General features: G+C 27.9%; 1 long non-coding RNA gene across 1 annotated transcript; it reads left to right on the forward strand.

The window, feature by feature from the left end:
- Positions 1-9,083: 9,083 nt before the first annotated feature.
- LOC145168627 (uncharacterized) lies at positions 9,084-9,659 on the forward strand. Its single transcript, XR_013741968.1, has 3 exons — positions 9,084-9,144; positions 9,428-9,502; positions 9,590-9,659. It is a non-coding gene; the product is annotated as an uncharacterized LOC145168627 (long non-coding RNA).
- The last annotated feature ends 269 nt before the right edge of the window (positions 9,660-9,928 follow it).

A 9,928-nucleotide genomic window follows, 5' to 3' on the forward strand; every position in this document is an offset into this window, starting at 1 on the left:
TGGTAGTTTGTGTAAATAATACAAACTTTGTAATTATCTAGAATACACGGAGAGGTAGAAACGTAACTCGACATATTCACAAACGTATTCATATGCTTTTCATTTTTCAAAACCCTTTCATCGATCGAAAACTCTTCCATCACAAATTTGTTTCAGATTAACCCTAAATCGAAATGAAAAAGTCAAGTTCTTTATTCTGATTCTAGCTCGAGTTCATCCTCTAATTCATACTCGAAAATAAATCCTAATTGATTCACGTAACCAAAAACGAACAGAAAACCCTCGATCAATCTCGATTATCAACAAATTCTTATTCCTTCTGATTCGGAATTTCAACATTCTTAGTCAATCTCGACTATCAGCCATTCCTTCACAAAACAGGTATTAATTCAAGTTGTTCAAAATTTGGATTGTGTAATTGAACCACTGAATAATTCGGGTTATACCGATTCTGATTCGAATAACCATAGCATATCAAATCAAAACCATAGATCATATCCTTATTGTTAACCATTCTCCCAATTGAAGCAAAGTGAAACAAGGTTTCTCAGAGAGCGTTAATTTTGGTTTCTTATTTAAAAAACCGAAGATCAAATCTAGAAGATCGCTAAGGAATCAAAATCATATATACATGTTCTTTCTTTCCTTAATCTATCATCCCTTAAATTCACATAAACCCTATCCTTCTAAATAGAAGGAATCAACGACCATTTAAAATCATAAACCTTAATTATGTTATTCAGATTGTTTCATTCTAGTTTTAAGAATCGAATGTAGAACTCATACCCATTAAAGGCTTTGATTTCATCTTTCAACAATGTCTTGTTCGAGAGAATCAGATTGCAATTCCCCTTCTCAATATAAAAGATGAGTCACCAATGTCATCATATGAAGTAGATAGAATGATTAAAATAGCATGTACTGAAGTCTAGCATAAAGAGCCAAAGAGAAGTAATCGATTCAAAAGGAAAGGACATAAAGCTATTTTCCAACAAAAACTCAATCTTTAGCTTTCGGAACAATATTCTACTAGTTCTGATTTTGTATAGTACAATATCTAATCATTCTTTTTTGTTTTGTATATGAGCTTCTAGTATACTTTTATAGTAATTCTGAGTTTTTTTATGTTAGAGTTAGTGTTCTATTCATTATAATTTTGATCATGAATTGCTAAAAATCGAAATTGTTGATGAGTTTTTCATTGATTCTTGCTGATACTTATTTTATAATAGCAAAATTAATGAATAATTGCTGAAAATCGATCATTTACAATAATCCTTTAATAATATAGAATTGATGGTAAATTGTTATAAATAAATGTTGAAATCTAGAAATTCCTTATCAATGTATGTAATAGAGAAAATGATCATGAATTGTTAAACATTGATGTTTAGAAAAGGACACATAGGGGTAATTATGACAATTACGTTCTATCTGTATTCTAACGTCATTCAATATCTCTACAGGTATTTCTTCGTCCAAAATCACCTCTTCACATACGATCTCAAATTCAATTACGATCCAGATTTATGGATTCGAAACCCTAAAAAAATAACTGCAATTGGATCTACCTCGAATTAAGCTCAGTTACATCGTTTTCTACCCTTGCTATTCTAATTGATCATCAAGAATGGATCCTTCGATACAATCTGATTTTTTTCTACATTAAAACCCCCTAAAACCTTAATCTATGATTTTGAATCTTGCGCTTCTGATTTCAATTTTGAATCTACAATATCATTAGCTCGTAAGTTTGCTTTAATAAACAATAAAAACTTCTTAGCACATACGAATTTTCGCCAATCCTTCAATTGGTACTTCTTCTCATGATTCTCAGTTGAGGAAGAATTTTTCTCATCAGGTAATAAAAGATTCTACTAACTCATCTTTGGTTGTTAACAATTTCAATGTTAATAAATCTACAATCTTGCTATTTTATTATGCATAAACGAAATTATTCACAAAATATGTAGAGATATTCCTGTCATTTGAAATATAATTTGATTCAAGATCTTATTTTGTTTGATTTATCTTATTATCTAGTAAAAATCCAGTAAATAAATGTTTGATAACTTGATATTCTACTTATTCTAATTTGATAAGTCAGAACTTACTTCCTAAATCGATTTTAGATGTTATTTTGTTTGAGTAATTGGATTGTCTAGCAAAAATTTAGTGAAATATTGTTTGATAACTTGATATTCTGAGTATTTTGGTTTTATAACTCATATGGTACTTCTTAATTTGATTAAGATTTTACTTTGTTTGATTAATTAGATGATCTTGTAAAAATTTTAGTAAAATAGTATTTGATAACTTAATATTCTAGGTATTTTGATTTGTTAAGTTAGGTGTTACTTTATAAATTAGATTTCAGATGTTATTTTATTGATTAACCAAATGTTATCGCTTACTTTGATAAGTCAAAACTATAATATGTTTTGAGAATTTGTTATTCTATCTTGACATAATCAAATTCATCTCTTTATGTTTTAATTCAATAATATCTTATTCAAATTTGGATTCTGGATAATGTAGATTCTAAATCATCTCTTGTAATAGGCTTCAGGAAGTTATTATTCTATTTATTCAAATTTATGAATTGTTTTTCTGAAATTTATATTGTAGTTATGCTTAGTGTTTGATCCAGATTCACTATAGTTGGGACTAGAAACGAAATTCTTAATTGTAGTTTTGGTTAAATATTTTTGAAATTGTTTACTGTAGCTAGGATTAGTGTTTAATACACATCGAAAGCTAAAGAAGTTGTTGGTTTAGGTTGGTGGTGTCTATTAACATAAAGGTCTGATTAGGTGATTAGGGTATCTGATCTTTTGTATTTTATATAATATTAAATCTCTTGTTTGAATTATACTAGATATTACTAATCGAAATTAAAGGAATATAAACTTTATTTGGAGTCAGTACCATGTGGACAGTTATGTTTTTTTGTTATTTTATATCATAGATTCCACTTTGTGTATTGTTAATAATGCCTTGATCATATAATATTTGTGTGAAATTAAATGTGAAAATAAAATAAAATTTTCTAATTGTAAATTATTTATTAAACAATTTTCATGTTGTTAATTATTGTTAGAATGTAAGAATATTCTAGTATAATGAATTGTTTGTTTATATCCTAGTTTTATTGTTTTAATCAAAGTATGGTTTATGTTTTGATACAGTTGAAATGAAGAAACTACTAAATCAAGGAAAAGGAGTTTTTGATCCTAAAAGAAAGAATGTTGAACAATTTCTATCATCGGAAATAGATAAATGCAAAAAAAGTCATACTTCATGATACCTCATCTGATAGCTCATCATATGATCAAGACACGTCAACAAAATATGAACAAGTACATATGCCATTATAGTTGTAATTTTAAAATATATGATGTATAATGTCGATATTCAGTTATGTATTTACAAGAATAGTACTTGTAATGTTTTAGTTTTGTGTCATATAATGTCAGTAACATCTTTCTCATATTACATGAGTTTATATTTAAAGTTTATATGTATAACATTCTATTGAAATTAGGCTTTTTTATACTCTTATAGAATAATGTTCTAGGATATTCTAAGTTATATATAAAATATTCTAATAGAATAATGTTCTACGTTTTCAATTGAATAAGTTGATTTACTACATGTAAATAATGTGTATATATAGAATATTCTAATATAATAATATTGTAAATGACATCTTTTCAAAAGTTTTTTATAGAATATTATGATAGAATAATGTTCTCATATATTTTAAGTTATATGTAGAATACTCTAATAAAATATTTCTTAATTAAATTAGACTTTTTTATACTCTTATATAATAATGTTCTAGGATATTCTAAATTATATGTAGAATATTCAAATCGAATAATCTTCTAAGTTTTCAATTAAATAAATTGATTTACAACATCTAAATAATGTGTACATATAAAATATTCTAATATAATAATATTGTATATGACCTCTTTTCAAAAGTTATATGTAAAATATTATGATAGAATAATGTTATCGGATATTTTAAGTTATATGTCGAATATTCTAATAGAATATTTCTTAATTAAAATTTGGCTGTTTTTATACTCTTATAGAATAATGTTCTAGGATATTCTAAGTTATATGTAGAATATTCTAATAGAATAATGTTATAAGTTTTCAATTGAATAAGTTGATTTACTACACATAAATAATGTGTTTATAAAAAATATTCTAATATAATAATATTGTATATGACCTCTTTTCAAAAGTTATATGTAGAATATTACGATAGAATAATGTTCTCAGATATTTTAAGTTATACGTAAAATATTAGGGTCATCTCATTTGAATCTAACGCATGATGTATCATGTTGATAATATAATTGAATAATTTTATAGGTTTCTTATTAAATAATTTCATTTATTAAATAAAAATAATATGTATATGTAGAATATTCAAATAGAATAATGTTATAAGTTATCTGTATTCTAATAGAATTATGTTATAGGTTTTTAAATAAATAAGTTAATTTATTACATGAAAGTAATGTGTAGTATATGTAGAACATTCTATTATAATAATGTTATATGTTGTTAGTTTTCAGAAGTTTATACATAATGAGCTTTTTAAAATATAACACTACTTGATTATATCAACAACAAATATCAATGTAGAATATAACACATAACAATAATCAAATCTAGAATATTAGTCATATTCAGAAAACACATTTAACTACATCATCATTTATAAATGTATATTAGAATATTACACTTATAAATTATTAAAAATAGAATTATACACTTCAATAAGATATCAGTGTCATCAATATAGAACATATAATAATAGACTATATCATTAAATATGTGCACTATATCATGTATCATATTCTAAATGAAATATGGAACTAATTGAGAAGTTCAACAAACAAAAATCAATGTAGACTATAACATTATATATCTATACATGTAGAATATCCAGAATCCAAACTAAATAATCATTAGTTGAAACGAGTTCATTGCTTGAGTGTGATTCTTCAGCACCGTCATTAATTTGACCTATAAAAAAGTATTACATTAATATTTATTATTGTATAAATATTTACAAAATTGTATTCTAAACTTAATTTTCTGAATATGTAAGGACGTATGAGTAATGCTTTTCAATTATTCTTATCAGAATAATATACTATGTACTATGTACTGTAATAAAAAAATATGATGAAATGGGACCAAGTACCACTTCTGTTTCATGCTAAACTGGTCCAAATTCATTATTTACTTTACATGCTACTGACAAGGGGGATAGTAACTAATCTAAACCTTTCACTCAGATAATCAAAATAATAAAAACAATGAGGAAACATGTTTCAAGCTTCAAGCATCAACATGGTCTGAGATTTTCCTACAATGATTACACTAATCTTTCATATATGCACCATTTAGTGTACTTGTCACAATATGATGGAAAAAGAATAACATTTATTTCAACAAGAATATGATTTAATCATTTAGAGGCAAACCAAAGCACAAAAAACTTTTGATAAGTATCCATTTCCATTTCAAGGTTAGTGAAGGTGCATGATCACTTGACTTGATGTAACGATTTTGTTCTGTTGTGATTATCTTCAACCTATATATGTAAAGTTTACACTTCAGCGCCATAAATTGCTACTAGATAGCAGTTAATTAGGAGAATGTCTAGAGTTTAAATGCATTATAACTTAAGTTATGATTATTTTCTTAGGCATTTCATCAAACAGTTGGCGTATCAAATAATACTTCTCCAATTCTTCTGTCCTTAATAGATGGTACATAAATTGCTACTAATGATGAGTTGAAATTCATCTATAATGGAGAAATTGTTCCTTTTTGATAATGAATTGAAGAAAATTGATCCTTACTTATCCTTCCGTGATTTGCAATTTCCGATTGAACAAAATTGATTAAGAAAATCATGAAGATATTGACTCATATTTGCAATTACAATTGAATGAATCCAACTCAAACAATCATCAGATGAAGAATAAAGAAGATAAACTAGCAAATCACTAAAATCGTGAATTTAATAGCTGAGATTTTGATAGGAGAGGATAATTGATAAATCAATGAATGTCAATCTCAAAATCACGTTGATCTGGTAGAAATACATACCTATTCAAGGCGATGAAGATCTTGATTTCCTGAATGTGATGATTTTGATATGAAGGATAATTGATTGATCAATGAATATCTATCCTATAGCAACGATTATCTGGTGTGAGATTTGAAGATCGAAGGAGATAAAGATCCTGATTACGTGAATATGAAGCTAATTTTTGTAACAGGTATGTTGATGATCTGTTTAACCTTACAATGACTAATCTGCCATTGATTAACAAATCAGGTACATTAATAAGTCTTAATCACGTTTTTTTATGAGTCATATGATCAATTTTGATCAAAGGCTAATATGTTGTCCCCATGTCTCACAAAAAACTATTGGTCTCAAATGAACCTCTCTCTCTCTCTCTCTCTCTCTCTCTCTATATATATATATATATATATATATATATATATATATATATATATATATATATATATATACACACTAGGTGTGAGACCCATGTATTACATGGGTTTATTTAAAAGAAAATTTAAATATGAAATTCAAAATATTTGAGAAGTTTGAATTTATAAGAAAAGTGAGAAAAATATTGAATTATAAAAATTAAAGTGTTTTTTCTCTTTTAAATTTAAACAAATAATTTAGATAAATAAATAAAGGAAATTAATGAAACTTTAATTTGGTAACTTTGAAATTAGAAAGAAAGTTCATTAATGAAAATGATATCATTTATTACTAGATTTAAATAATATGTGGAATTTAATAAAATAGAAAAAACCATAAAATGACATGTGGAATAAAAATTAATTTAAAATAACCATAAAATTACATGTGGCAAAATTAATAAGAATGTGACATGTGGCAAAAAGATCTTTATTTATTAGAGTATATATATATATATATATATATATATATATATATATATATATATATATATATATATATATATATATATATATAACCACTCTTATAAACATTGGATTTTATATGATTGAATGAGATAAAAAGGATGCATAATAAAACTATGCACCTTGTGTATAGAATCATACGGTATAATCGGAAATTAATATATACATATTAAAAATGTCTCAACTTAGGAACAGTAATGTTCCTAAGTGTTTGGCAAGATAGGTCCCTAAGGTTATGTATGTTTGCTAAATGTCGTCTGTTTATTTCCTTTCTTTTTCAGGGGTCCTTTTAGGCCATGCACACGTATTAGTTCTATCTGGACTTCACCGCCCGTGTAATCCAATCAGATTAGGATCAGTGTCATTAACCAATTTCTTTTTGTCTCTCTTATGTCAGAAAACCCACCGCCTTAATCCTTCTTGGGTGTAACCCTTCGTTGTCGTCGACGCCTTTCTAATATCTCTCTGCATTTGCTCTGTACTTCCAACCACATTCTTTTTTCTTCTATTCTTCATTGAATCCTTTCTCGTCAACAAACCTACGTTTCTTTGCAGACCCACCCAAAGAGAAGAGGTATGAACAAAGGTTACTGATTGAATCCATTCTCCTTTTTTATTCTTTTGGTATGTCAAATTCTTTCTTCTTCACTTTTCCACCATCCCATCTGATCCATCTTTCTCTGGTGAGATCGTCGGCCCTCACACAGGCGATTGCCCAGCGCCGCCATCCCCACTGTCGACACCGCCCAAGCTGACCTCGCTTCCAGATTTTGGTCCTCTATAGATATGCCGACCTTCCCCAATCTATTTGCTTCCCTCTCACTGCTCTGTGCTCATGTTCTCCTTCGCCCTTACATCACGTCTGTTCGACTGCTCCACTGCCTTCTGCAAACAAGAGTGGTTTTATGTTCAGGTTGCGGTGGGTGCAGACTGATTAAAGGAGGTCGATATCACTTTTGTTTTTGGAATCGGAATCGGTGTAGGTAAGTCTCCAGTGACAAGTTTACAGTTATCAGGTAAAATTTAGTTGTTGTTTTTGAAACTTATCTAATTTTGATGTGCTGCCGTCTCCACCTTGCTTCTCCTCCATGAATCCATGCTAATATTTGTTTGTGAAAATAACCTTTTTTGTTATTTTGAATTATGCATATAAGCTGTTTGATGAAAGTCCTGTTATAACATAAAAGTTTTATGGTGCAGGATTTGCATTAATATTTTTATCTTATTTTTAGGTGATTGAAGCAGGGGACAAAAAAATGTTTTGTAAAAACAAAAAACAAGAACAAAGGAACAATAACAAAAGATTTATGTTTGGGTAATGATCAAGTCGTTTCACAAACTAAACATATTATTTGGTGTGATTTTTTTATACAGGGATACGTGTGCAGGGTGTGTACCAGACTACTTTAAAGATAGAGACAACGGATAAAGTTTTCATGGAAAATAGGAGGGGTGCAAGTGTGTGATTCCTTCAAAGGTGATCAAGGGCGAGATGCAATAATTGTTATAATTTGTTTCACTTTTCTCATACAATCCTATAATGAGGTGATCTTTTGGCACAAAAAGAATGTGTTGTCGACAAAGTTTATCTAATTTATCAATAAAAACCAACAACATTTGATGAAATATGATCATATTGATCTGTTGAAACCATTTTCTGTTAAAAAAGATTTTTTATTGGATTTGAGGCCTGTATGCAAATAAGCAAATTAAAAATGAAAATGGCATGTACTAACCGGGTAGTTTTCCTAAAGTACATTGTCATCTGGTTTTTTAGTCAAAATCTCATTTCATTACAATCTTTCGAGTATATATATATATATATATATATATATATATATATATATATATATATATATATATATATATATGTAGATTAAGAAAGCCAACATACATAATCAATTTTGCAAAGGCTCCGGTTTTTTCTTAGGGCACAACCAAAGTCCCTGGTCCTCAGATTATTAGCACGCATTCTGTAATGAGGTATGTCTATGTGTGTATATCTAAATTGACAAAAAAAAATCATATCTTTGCAATTATTGATTTTAGGTCTGCCATGTTTTTCTGTTGTAGACAGTCTCCTGGAGGGCACAATGTTGTTCAAAATTCACAGACCTGAAACTAATTTGTTACGATTTCATGGTAAGATGGTGTAAATATGTTGTTCAAAATTCATAGCCCTCAAAATTCACTTAACTATTATATTTTCTCAGTTTAGCTTGAACTATTGTTATAATAGTTAATCGAAAAGTAATAGTACAAAATATGAAAATTGTTTTATAAACTGGTAAAAAAGTGAAACATCGCTGCATAAATAAGCATTTAACCATTAGTCAAATCAATTCTCTATGCACAAATAAGATAATTCTTTCCAATTTCAAAGTTATAATATTAACTTTTTGATACTTAAAAAGTCAAAAGTTAGGCTGGTCCAGGCACAATTGCAGAAGCCATGATCTGAGGTCTCCCCATCATTGTAAACGATTACATTGCTGACCAGGTAATTTTGTTATTAAAGTTGATTTCAGAATGCAAGGGTAAAATGGTCGTTTTTGTCTCAACACCTTAGAAATCTGATATTGTGCAGGAAGTTGGAAATGTACCCTATGTAGTGGAAAATGGATGTGGGAAATTTTTAAAGTCAGCAAAAGAGATTGTAGAAATTGTTGGTCAATGGTTTGGTCCTAAAGCACATGAACTCAAGACTATGATAGGGCTTGATCTGAATTTAAACTATCACAGATCAATCACAAACATCGAATATTAAAACACAACATAAATTCAATCTGGGTACATATCTGTTTGTTTCTGAGAATTTTTTTTAAGAAGACTCAAAAATGATAGAAGAACAAGGATAACATGAGCAATGGTACGCAAACATTAGCCGGAAAAAGAAATTTATAGATAAAAGCAGATGAAAAGTCAA

The sequence above is a fragment of the Lactuca virosa genome, chromosome 4 (assembly GCF_052849685.1).
Source record: "Lactuca virosa cultivar CGN04683 chromosome 4, Lactuca_virosa_CGN04683_v6, whole genome shotgun sequence".
In the NCBI taxonomy this organism is placed as follows: Eukaryota; Viridiplantae; Streptophyta; class Magnoliopsida; order Asterales; family Asteraceae; genus Lactuca; species Lactuca virosa.